This window comes from Alligator mississippiensis, chromosome 1 (assembly GCF_030867095.1).
Source record: "Alligator mississippiensis isolate rAllMis1 chromosome 1, rAllMis1, whole genome shotgun sequence".
In the NCBI taxonomy this organism is placed as follows: Eukaryota; Metazoa; Chordata; order Crocodylia; family Alligatoridae; genus Alligator; species Alligator mississippiensis.
In genome coordinates this window covers 427194495-427207466 of record NC_081824.1, presented here as the reverse complement: position 1 = coordinate 427207466, position 12972 = coordinate 427194495, and the positions used below count along the sequence as shown (strand labels likewise).

At 44.5% G+C, this 12972-nt stretch overlaps 1 protein-coding gene across 4 annotated transcripts in view; it reads left to right on the top strand.

Moving 5' to 3' along the window:
• The window catches only part of MTUS2 (microtubule associated scaffold protein 2), a 575297-nt gene that overhangs the window by 148282 nt on the left and 414043 nt on the right, over nucleotides 1-12972 (top strand). For all 4 annotated transcript variants that reach the window (XM_019497359.2, XM_019497357.2, XM_059719702.1 and 1 more), the window contains one exon: nucleotides 2078-2166. The gene's annotated coding sequence lies outside the window, so the exon portion shown is untranslated. The remainder of the gene's footprint in view (nucleotides 1-2077; nucleotides 2167-12972) is intronic.

Genomic DNA, 12972 nt, shown 5'->3' with positions numbered 1-12972 from the left:
GTAGAAATGTAAAACATAGTAAAGAAAGATTTATACAAGAAGTATGAATAAAAAATTCAAGGTTTCTCTGTCAGCAACACAGCAATAAAAAGACATTTCTAAAAAGCCTAATCTGAAAGAGAAAATATCAGTGTTTAAGCACTTTTGCTTGTAAAAGCTTTCATCTAAAATAAAATATCAAATAAAGTAAGGAACTCACTTCTTTCCCTTTTTTCTCAATTCTGATAAAGTTTTTACAGGTGCCAAAATAAATTCTTATTGCCTTGAAGTTTGTCTCGTCTTAAAAATGCCATCTTAAAAGACAGCAGCACTGAATAACGAGCCCCTAATTCTACATTGTTTTGCATACCATTCTCATGATCTGAGTATCCACACAGTTTGCAGCTGTGCATTAACTGGTTTGTCTAGCATCTGTCATCTCTGATTCATTCTCCATCTCATTCATTCTCCATCTCCTTCTCATCTCTGGTAGATGTACTGTTTCTCAAAATGATGTTCTACTATTTTAACTGCTCTTAATTTTGAGGCTATCTTGGTTTTGTACCAGACAGTCTTTGATCGAGTCTGCTGATCTTGAACAAGGCTGGTATTGCAGAAGTAAAACATTTGTGAGATTTCCTAGCTTTAATTTTACATTGTGCTGTTTGAAACTTAGACTGGGTACATTTAGGAATGAGTAATATTAACAGTTTTCAAACAGAGCTCCCCATTGATTTCCAGAGAAAGTTCTGCTTAAAACTTGATAATGCAGTATCACCCTGAATTTGGGCTATTCTATATTCAGATGAATGTAAAGGTATAACTAGAAAAGCTATTTGAAGTCCCCTTTTTAAATATTTAAGTTTATTCCACAGAAAGTATTAGACCTAAAAATCCAATTAACTTTTCCTTGTTGTGGAAAGGAGGAGTCACCTATTGTTATCTTCACTTTCTTGTCAAGTACTGGTTTGAAAAGGGAATATTTCACATCCCTGTCATCTCCATCCCCTCAGCTTTGTACCATATTCCACTCTCCAGCATGTACCATCTGCTGGGCACACCACCGTACAGCAGGGGTCAGTAACATAAAGCCCATGGGCCTGATTTGACGTGTGGAGCCACTGGACCTGGCTCTCAGAGCTGGATGGCTTTGCAGAGTGTAACAAAAATATGTCCATGCTGCTACTGCTTCCCCACCCTGCACTACCTGGTTGTGGCACAGACGTGGCTCCCCACTGGTTGGAAGCTATGCTTGAGCTGCTGCTGGGGAGCAGGGGGCTGGGAGAAATGGTGGCACTGCTGCTCCCAACTGTTTGGCCCTAGAAAGGAAGCAGGGAAAGCCCCCTACCACTGACGCACAGCCAAAGCCACCGAACCTGCATCAAACTTGGAGCTATGTTGTTCTGGTCCCTGGCTTGGTTAACATTGCTGGCTGCTGCCAAAGTGCATTCATAGGGAAATTTCTTTTAAAGAGGATTCTGGGGGCCACTTTGCTGTGAGATGTCTTCAAGAAAAGCCCTGCTGTCTGGTTGATGGATAAATCAGAGTATTCTTTAGATCCAGTACTGCTGCCTCAAGGCCTCTGAAAAGGTCCAGTTTTGGGGTTCCCCACTGCAGAAAGTATGTCAACAAATTGGGGGAGTCCGGTGGAGTGCAACAAAAATGGTTAGAGGGCCATGGAACATAAGTAGGGGGATCTAGTGAAATCAAGGAGGCTGCCAGACTATTTTATGGGTAGACCACAGAGCTGGCAGCCATTTTCGCAAGTAGAGCATGGTGACACCCCCCTCCCTCATACCTCTGATTGGCTGAGGGGGCCCTAGTGGCCCCGTCCCTCTCTGCTGATTGTCTGCAAGGGCTGTCTATCATGTGGCCACACCCCTCACTGACAGTTGATGGTAAGGGGCAGGGCCATATGATGGACAACCCTTGCAGCCAATCACCAGCAAGGTGTGGGGTGACAACCATCTTGCTGTGCTGCCAGGTCATCTCTTTGCTTCCCCCACCTGGCAGGATGCATGGCTGGGCCTACTGGCTTCCCAGAGGGAGTCAACATTTTATTTTTGGTAAGTTTGTTTTGTGTTTGTTTTTTTTCCAGGGAGCCTGCCCAACATGCAGAGCCTGTACTTTTTCACGGAGCCTGCCTGAAATTGCAGTTTCAATGAAAATGGCGACATCATGATTTCGGTAGGTCTCTGAATGAACATGACCCATGTAGACAAAGCTTTGGTTGGGATGATCTAGCTGTGGTTGGTCCTGCTTTGAGCAAGGGGTTGGACTATATCACCTCCTGGGGTCCCTTTCAATCCTAGTTTTCTATGATTGTATGATTATATGATTTTGTAGAGTTCCACTGAATTGCCATTTTAAAATGGAAAAGGCATCCCAGAGAGCATGCACTGTATTGTGAAATCCCTTCCCATGTCAGTTGTAAATGTAGCCCTGGGATCTCAAATCCTCTGCTCCTCCCCCCCCCCCCCCCCCAAGTCCTGTGATAGCAGTAGCTCTATTCAGAGTGGATGGAGTAATTTGCACAGATTCTATTGGGTAAAGTAGTAGGCAGGCACATCTTTGTCTCTCTAAAGGATAACAAGGGCTTCTGAAGAGCAGAGAGACCCAGCAAAAAAGAGAGCAGGTTTCTGGTTTCTTCCTCACACAGGTGGTATTGCTAATAGGTCTATTTTTGTGCACTGCATTTCTAATTAGGAGTTCACAGGCAATTTGAAAATACCTCAGAAAAAGGTGGATGGATTTAATAGTGTGTGTATCCCCTTCAAAAATGCCACAGTGTTGATTTAAAAACATATTTGTTGTATAACCTCATAGATTTCCTTGATGAACTGTGGTGGTTAATAAGCAAAAGAAAGCTTTTTCATGAAGAAGCTATCAGACAACTAGAGATGGCTTGTTTCCATTGAAAAGCCTGATTGATGGAAAAATGTCACCGCAGCAAAGAAAAAGATGCTAGAAACCAAAATCCAGTTCTTCATTTTTTTTAAATGTTCTGCTTCTGAATTACTTGCCAAAATGGCAAATTATTAAAGGTGTAGAATAGCTCTGATTTATGGTTACAGACCATTCTGTGAGGCTGAAATATCAATAACAGTGTAATGCCTACTAAAGAACTTGTTTATTTAAATGATTATTTCTTATGGAATGTACCAGAAGATAAACTGTGGAAATTACTAAACCGTGTGTGACTGAATGCTTCCTGACTGGTCTCTCCATTTCATTTAAGCCATTCATTTTGGAATCTATTCCACCGTAAATACAGATACTAGCATTATGCGATTAAAAAATAATTAAGTCTCTTTTACTGAGAGAATCAGTATGAATTAAAAAATTATGTATTCTATCAAATTTTCATACATTTACTCAATTGAAATTGAGAACCATGAATCCTACTTCTAGCTTAGAAAGTCATTCGGGACATTTTGGAATAATAATAATAATTAAAAAAACCCTTAAGGTTGTTTTTCTAGAGAATCATAATGTAAAGTGAAGGTTAAGTATCTTGTTCTAGGGTTCCTAATGCCCTCTTTTGCTGCAGTGTTCATAGTCTCGGAAAAAAGGATAGTTTTATTTTTCTTCTGAGTACAATTATTTATCACATTCTCAGACACTTGATCTTACTTCTGTTCCTGTGGTGAAGGGTGTAGTCCAGTCTCAGTTCATCTCTGCAGCTGGTGTGCTACAAAAATTGCTATCTCTTTTTTTGAGTGAGTACAGTACTTCCCTTCTGAAGCGGGGTGCACAGTACAGGTCTCAGTCCAGCCCCCTGCTTGAAGGTGTGGTATGGAAAAGGAGGATAATGTTGGGATGTACTTCTTAGCATGCTAACCCAGGGTTTAGCAAGGGGGATGGGTTTCTCCTTATCCAATTGATGTCACAGACAACAGTTTTCAAGGGCCAAAGGTAGTCATTTGTCCTGACAGCTTCAAAAGGAAAATCTGTGAAAGGGGAAATCCTGGCTCCGTGAGCTAAAGATCCTCTCCATTTTCCACCCATTTTAATGAAAAATGTACAGTAATGGACAGGAGCTGAGACATTTTGCGCATCAGTTTCCTCATATTGACTAACTCTGCTGTGTCCCTGAACACTTCATGTGTTTCAGTGGCTGACTGTTGTTATCTTGACACTCTGCTCTGTACTAACAGTAGCCTCTCCTAGGTTCCAGCTGTAGCAGGATCCATTGCTCTTAAATCTGTAAAGGTCTGTCACGTGTAGGCTGGTTGCTCTGATCAATTGAATTTGCTAGCATTTGAAAATTCTCCTCTGTAGAGAAACGGAGAGTCGATTCCACTTGCAGTTGCTGTCTCTGGTGCTGAAACTAAACAGGGAAGAGAACAACAATCCTGTGAGCTACTGTGTATGTCAGACACTTTGAACCACATGGCATCTGAGAAACTGAGCATGCTGGAGTACAACATTGGAGGATAACATATTGTCCCCTGGAGTTAGATCTGACCTGCATCTGTGTAAGCGCAATCAGTAGAATTACATTTACGGGGGTTTAACTGATCTACGAAACAGGAAAGTTACTGGTGCTGCCCAGTAGGGCTGTGCATAACAAACAGCACCCTTTCGTTTCGACTTCTGTTTCAACGTTTCAATGGGACAGTGTTTCATTTAGAGTTTCATTTCATTTCAAAACCACTGTTCTGTTTCATTTCGTTGAAACTGTTTTGCTGTTTCGACGTTGGTTTGACATTTCACCCATAGGCTATAATTAGGAAGCACAAAATTGCCGATAACTTTGTCATTTTTAGCTTGCTTTGGATGAAGCTTGCAGGGATGGTAGCCCCTGCTGAGGCCATGATGTCTGCCAGGTTTCAAGGAGATAGGCACAGGAGTTTCTGGGAAACTGCACCTCAAGCTGCTGACAAGCAAAACTCATGACATGGGTAACACTGTGTGTGTGTTGAGGTGTGCCCTCACTGGCGCTGGGACTTCTACATGACATGATAGTGTGCCCCATGAGGTCTCCTCCTCCCCTAAAGCCTCAGCTCAGTCCACCAATTTAAATGACAACAGGTAATAAAATTACTTAGCAGCAGCACAGTAGCACCAGCAGCATCTCAGGCAGCCAAACTGACACAGCCTTTCTTTCCTCTCCTGTAGGAGCTTCTTCTCCAGCAACTGCCAGAGAACTGTCCCTGCCAGAACCCAGCTCTGGGGCTTAGATGTGCCCAGGGCCCTGTGTCCCTCCAGTCAGGTGCTAGGGGTGTTGGTCTAAGGGCATGGCACTGGCAGACAAAGTCCTTTGGGTCAGTCTAATCTGGTATCTTTTAGCAGACCAACTGAATAGAGAAATATATCTTAGCAAGCTTTTAGGTTGAAAAACCCTTTGTCAGGCTGAGTAAGCACCTGTAGGGGTGTGTGTGTGTGTGTGTGTGTGTGTGTGTGTGTTGTTCCCAGATGGAAGGAATAGTAAAGAAGCCAGAGGCTGGCATGCAATGCAGGCAAGAAAGCCAGTCAGTGAAAATGGAAATGGAGGCATCAGGGGTGAAGGACAGGCTGGGATGGGGGGAAAGGGGGATGTAGCAGCGCAGGTAAAAGCGGAGAGGCACCCGGGGAGTCAGATGACCGGCAGGTTGTAGTGTGTCAGAATTCAAACCAAAAATGGTTTGTAAATTCAAACAAGCACTGAACCTTGCTAGCCTCATCACCAGAAGCCAACTTCCTACAGCCCAAAATGCACTGAATGGATCCAGGCCATGCCATGACAAGACACACAAAACCTGCCAACAGTGTCTCCAGTATGGAGATATCTTCACAATACAGTACATATTTCCATCAGGGCACCAAGTGCCCTGATGGAGAATACATGGAGACACCAAGCAACAACCACGCACCAGAATGAGCGCCCACTGAAAATTTATCAAAGACAACAACAAAACACCACTTGTCTCCAAACTCTCAGGCCTGGTCCTCAAAGGGAATTTACAAACCACATTTCACAGATGAGCCTATGAACTGCGCTTCATCAACCTTCTATGTATAGAAACTCATGGACTCAATATAGACATTGGCCCCATTGTTGGTGACCATGAGCCTGTGGGTGAGCTCGCCCTGCCCAATGAGCCACCCCTGTACCAAATAGCTTATGGCCCCCATGATCTCTGTTGCCGTGTGTGACTCATCCATCACTTTGGCTTGAAGGAGATCCCACCAAAAACCTGACTGGCCGCACCAGTGCCCTGTGAGGGAGAGGTAGGTATGATCTCCACCCCAGCTGCTCCACATGTCCGAGGTGAAGTGTAAGGCCACCTGCAGACCTGCCTTGCACAGCTGCTCCCTCAAGTGCTCACTATATGCCTCATACAGGGAGGGCACCACCGTCTTGCTGAAGATGGTGCGTGCAGGCACTTGGTAGGATGGAACCACAACTGTTGTGAGCCACCTGAACCCTGGTCGCTCAACTAAGGGGAAGGGCTGGTCATCAACAGCAAGCATTTCCCCGATGCTCTGGGTGGTCTCCCTTGCCCTTGCAACATGCCCCCCTTTCTGTCTGCCTTTCCCCCTTTGTTTCAGGGTGGCCTGCCCCTGGTTTGGGGGGATGGGGACTTTGGAGCAAGAAGGGGACTTCCATTTGGGCATGCTCTGGCTGGTGCCAGACTGAGTATATGCTGAGTGTATCAGCATCCCCGTGGTGCTCATGTCTTTTGTTCACTTGCCCTGGCTGGTTTTGGCTCGGCAGTGCAGGCAGATAGCATATGTGGAATCATCTGCCAGCTCAAAATGATCGCAAACCACACTACCTGCTCACTTCTGGGGTACAGGTGCATGTGTGGATGCTGCAATTTCCCCCTCCTCAGCAGACAGAGGCACAGCAACAGGAGGAGCAGACTCGGCTTAGCTGCTTGCCTGTGCAGCTCTACCTCAGCCTCCTCTGAAGTGCCTTCTGGGGAAGGAGACCTGGCTGTAGGGGAAACTTGAGGGGTGAGGAGCACAAACTCAGATGATTCCCCCTCCTTCCCCAGAATTTCACTTGCTAGGGCACTCAGATCCAGATCCAGCTCTGCCTCTGGCACTGGAAGGCTTAGTATGGGAAGTGAAATGGGGGTCTAGGAGACTGTCGTGCTGGTGCTTGTTGTGATGGTAGGTGATGGGGGTTATGACTGGTGCTTTTGAAGCAGATGCAGTCTCAGGCACAGGCAGTGGCACTGCTCCTCTCTCTTTGCTGCTTCTGGAAGCCTCATCTCTGCTAGTTGTAAGAAAGAGGCTGCCTCTCAGTTTGCGGGGAGGGGGACTTGCACCTCTCCCTCAACTGCCTCTTCTGCCCCTCCCTGCAGGCTTGCCAGCTACCTTTCCACCACACTTCATATTGTGTTTCATAGTATCTTGTTTTTATACAAATATATAAATGTATCTGTGTTCTATAGTGTTCTGTGTTCTATAAATTCTATAGTGTTATATGCTGCAAGATATAAATGTATAGAAATAAATATATATATGTATCTGCCTTTGTATATAAATTCTATAGTGTAACATCCAATATAATTATGAAATTGAAAAGAATAAATCAATGAATATAATAATAAAAGGGTCTAGAAAGAAAGCAAGAGATATTGTGGATTCCCACTTGCTAGGCTAGCAAGTTGGAAATCAAATCAATGGTAGTAGTAGCCTTTGATGTCTAACACTCCTGAGCTGCTGGAAGATAACTCAGTAACTGTCAGACTCCAAGGCAGAAAGCAGGCCAGTACAAACAATGCTGCCTTTCATGCTGTTTTTCCATCCCTCCCCCAGAGCACTGGGATTGGAAGGGACCTCAGGGAAGGATCACAGTCACTGGCCAGCTACACAGTCAATATGAGAGCAGTCCTTCCCCTCTCTTCCCCCTCCCTCTCCTTACTTTGTTTCCCTGCAGGCAGGCCCAGCTTGAGCTTCAAAACTCGAAACATTTCAACTGCCCTCATTTCGTTTCAAAGCTGTTTCGAAGCCCTTCGTGTTGTTTCAATTTTGCTGTTGTGTTGAGCTCGAAACAAGTCAAAACAGTGTCAAAATGAAACAGCTGGTGAAATTTCTCACAGCATTACTGCCCGGTGCCCACCTGCCTTTTCTTGGGCTTTTTGCAATGTGCTCTTTGTTATTATAATGTGGCAGTTACAGCAGAGATCTTCAGTAATCATAGACCTATCTTCCAGGTCAGCACAGGCAATCGCTTCTCACTTTGGTGCCTCTTTTTGATGTGCAAAAAACTTTATAACTATGTGCAAGCAACACCAATATATTATTCCTGCGTCACTTGGCTGACCAAACTTTTTTAACATATGATATCATTAGTATCCTCATTAGCCATTGTCAGATGTAGTGCAAATCATTGCTGTGGGCAATACAGAGAGAATATGGCAGAAGAAAAATAACAATGGAGGAAGTATTACTTCTTTACATACCAGAGAAATGCTGCAGTGGAATATATGTGGTGTTATATGTTAAATATAGAGAAAAGTACAAGTCATTTTGATGAAGTAAGAAGCATTTTTGTTCTTAATGGAATGTGATTTTTGTTGTGTCTTTAATACTTTAGTATAAAATATGAAGAATATTTTTTAAACTCTCAAATACTTATGTCTGTCATACCTCAATTATCTGCCGCATTCTGTGGGTATGTGAATATTTTCAGCATTTCCGTATTTTCTCATCTGTGGAGAAAAACAAGATTACTCAAAAAGTGCTGCTCCTGATCCTGAATACTCTTTAACAGCACTTGCAAGTGCTTATTTCCCTGTGGCGGGCCAGTAGGGGGAGCTCCTGCATTGAGCCACCCACCTCACTGCGCCTGACCACCTTCCAGGCTCTGAGTGCCTCCCTGGGGGCACCTCATGTCTGGCCGACCCCCTTCCTGGAGCACACCCACTAGCCTGAGGGTTCCATTGCCACCACCCAGGGCTCTGGACTGATTCTGGCTCTGTGCACCCTGGGAAACACAGGCCTAGTAGCCCTCAAGGGTACTTGATTCACTTCAAGAAGTTGGGATGCTTCCCTCAGTCATAAGCACAAGTAGTGGTCTCCCTTAGTCAGCCGAACCAAGGGAACCCCAAGGCATAATCTAGACCCTCTCCCAGTAAGTCTCCCACACTAGGTACAAAGGAGAACTTTATTGGTTACAAGGGGTAGGGTTGCAATAGGGTACAGGGTAGAGCAATATCAGAGAACTCTCATAGAGCAAACTGGCATGGCTGGGTAGCCTTTGATCATGCATCTGAGTTACTGCAAGCTATATATCTAGTTAGATCTCAGGTAGCTTACTCACGAGTATCATCCAGAGGCAGGTGGAGATTCCCTCTGGAGGCAGGCAGTTCCTTGATCATGAGTTTTGAGAGAGAAAACTAGTTTCAGATGGTATAGCTCTTCTCTTTCTCTGAGTCTCCCTCATGGCTGCTGCCCCCTCCTCCTGGGCAGTCCTTAACTTATATAGCCCTTGTGACCTCATTTACCTGGTCCAATGGAGGCCAGCACCTGTTGGCTGTCAGCCAACCAATTTGAAATACATGACTAGTTGCCGGGCAGACTGTAGCCCACCAGGGAGGAAGCCCCTCACCCAGGTATGTGATGCTAGTCTCGTTTCCCCCTCCCTCAGGAATGTATCCACCTCAGGTTACCTAAAGAGATAGGGTAAAGGTGTGTTTCCTCTGCTGGGCCCATACTAACCAAATTGTCACAGAGCAGAGGTTTTTGGGGAGAAGCAAAGGTGGCTTTCTGCCATAGGGTATGTGAATATTTTCAGCATTTCCATATTTTCTCTGTGGAGAAAAACAAGATTGCTCAAGAAGTGCTGCTCCTGATCCCGAATACTCTTTATCAACATTTGCAAGTGCTTATTTCCCTGAAATTAAGAAAGGAAAAAACACCTAAATTTCAGGTTCACAAAATAAATTAGAAAAGGAGCAGCCTTTAATTATCTCCTTACTGACTGCTTCACTGTTTGACTTGTTCACTGCTCTTACAAGGAAAGCAAATCACATTCAGATTTGGTTAATGGTTGTAGTGTATGTCAACTGCAATATGCTTATAGATCAAAAAATAATTGAAATAATCAAATATTGATGCTCCCTAATACTTACTGGTAACTAGTATTATCCTAATTAGTGTCAAATATAACTAACTTCCCATTTTCATATAAGTAACTTTATTAATGGTTTATTATTGAATAATTTGAGTGGCAGGCTAATTTAATTAGCTGCAAGACTTTGAGATGATCGTTACATATAAAGTGTGAAATATGTCAAATATTGATTTTAGGATCATCAAACTGAATGAGGGAGCAAATTCATCGCATGCAGTGAGGAAGACAGTAAAAGAACCTATTTAGGATAGTACAGAGTTTGCTTTCACTTGTGTACAATGCACATATCCTGTATTTTCACCTACTTTTCATGAATGAGTACTATCATTTTTCCCAGATCAGCAAGCAAATTTTATGTAATTTGCTTACAAATTCCCCCCCCACGCATAGAGTTCTCTTTCCTGCTGTCAGGGCTGTTCATTACTCAGCCTAGTCCTAAGTGATTGAAATGCTATGTGCAGTGAGCAAGTCTAAGATGAGAAGGACTCTAAGGACTTGACTTCCCTAGAAAATTGTATTACATTTGACTGCAGCTATATGGAGCTGAATATGCTGACACAATGCTGACTCTAACTGACCAGTCAGAATATATGAAGCCAGATTGTGTTTAACAGCATGTCTGCCAATTGTGGTTGAACCTTGCTGGGGGAATATTGATACGTTACTGAACATAATTCTGTTTTTTCCCTCTATTGATTGGTTAGTCATGGTTAGCATTATGTCAGCAAATACACACTGTTCAGACATGTGATTTTTGTGGTGAAGACAATCCCATTTAAAGGATAACTTCTGATTTGCCCGTATGACCTGTGGTTGTGCAAAAGAGTTTGTAGTTGTAGTGTTACTACAGATTGTTGATTAAAACCAGTAAGGCCAACATATATTGTTTTCTATAAATATGTTTTGTGTGGAATAGAATCTTTATTCTTCCTGTCATTACTCCCCACCCCAACACCCCTCATTTCAGTCGAATGGAGTCATGAATAACTATCAGCATTGTGAAAGAACTACTGTATTTTCTCATATACAGCATGTACTTTTCCCCTCAAAATCAGCCTCCTAAATTGGGGTGCATGCATTAAGTGTGGTAGCTAATTTTGATTCCTGCTCCATAGTGTAGCAGCTGTTGTATTACAGTCAGTTGATTTAATGAATTGTTGTCCTTCACACCACAGGTGTTAACGAGTGTCTCTTTTTTTTTTTTAGTGGTCTTGATCTACTAATCACACTAACCTCTCTTAGGGCAGTTTTCCTGTCTGCTAATTATTCCTGGTCTCTATCTTCTTATTTCACAGCCCTGAAAATTCTTTAGCTCTTTTTCAAAATCATGGATCCACCCATGAAGACCAGTCTTTAGTAGCTAGGGTTTAAGCTTTAGTTGAGTAGGAAATAAAGTGCAAATCATCTAAAGATCAGGTTCTGCCCCTGCTCCATACAGGCATAACTCTGGAAAAATCTTTTCTTCTTCATTCTGCCTTTCAAAAACAAAGTGCCTATTATATTATAGGGCGTATTGTCTGTGAGAAAGTATGGTAATAGAAGAGGCATTATCATATTCCAGTACTTGCATGTTGTTTCTAAGCAATTGTATGCACTTCATTTGGTAACTCTAAAACAGACTATACAGTGTACTGGTGCCCCAGATTTCTTCAAGTATTACTAGTCAATTACCAGCATGTCTACTCAGTGAAATTCCACAATTTTTTAAAACACGCATGATAATACTGGTAATCTCCTTAAGCCTTTGCCCCTTAGCAAAATAAAAAATGAGATAAAATTGAAGGAACCAGAAAAAAAACCTTTTAGGTTAAGTGCAGACAATCAAAAAGCCCAAAGCTGAATCAACTTTCCAGGTTAGTCTAAACTGTGTAGCTTGAACCAAGAAGGAAGTGAACAAACATTCACTTTTGATTCTGGAAATGCAGCCACATGTCTGCATTGGCTCAGGCCAGAAGCTGTGGGTGCTAGAGCACACCTTCCCTTCCCTTGGCAGTGGCTGGAAAGCTGGAAGGAAGCTGGGAGAGAAGCCTGCAGAGGTATTTCCCCCTTCCCTGCTAGAGCTGAGGGGGAGTGGGGCATAGCCAGGCCCTGGCTGACCCACTGAGTATGATGGTGGAGTTTAAACCCCAACCCTGGCCTGCACAGAACATAGCCAGGGTGTGCTGGGGGAGGGGCGCAGTCTCTTCCAGGCTTTTCCCTTGCTCTCTGCTTGAATGGAGGGGGGGAGGGAGGCATGGCCAGATCCTGGTCTGAGCCAGCATTCGGGGGGGGGGGGGCGTTAAAACCCCCTCAGCCCACAGAATACCCCAGCAGAGGTCTGACAGGAGCCCCTGACAAGCTTTTCTCTGCTCTCTGCTTGAGTGGAGAGCATGGCCAGACCCCAAGCTGGTCTGGCACAATGAAGTGAGGAGGGGGAGTGGGGTTTAAACATCCTCCCTGCCTGCATGGGACCTCAGCTGGAGTCTGCTCCTCCCCTGCCAGGCAGACCCCTGCTGGGGTATTGTGCAAGTTAGGGAGGAAATTTAAATCCCCATCCCACCTCTGTGCCTCATTCTGCCAGCCCTACCCAGGGTTAGACCACACCTCCCCCCTACCCCTGCTTGAGCAGGGAAAAATCCTGGCAGGGGCTGCTCCGCCTCTTCCAGGCAGACCCCAGCTTGGGTCCTATGCAGGTGGGGGAATAGGTTTAAACACTCCACTCCTCCCCAGCCCAGCCCAGCCCAGCCCAGCCCAGGGTCTGGCCATACTCCCTGCAGAGTGCGGAACAGGGGAAAAGCCTGTCAGGGGCTGCACTGCCCCTGCCAGGCAGACCCCGGCTGGAGTCTGGAGCCAGGTTTCCCCACCACCACCCACATCTGAGTCAGCTGGAGCAGTGATAGTACGCTGGCTAGGGAGCAGAGGAGTGGGGCCAACTGGAGCAG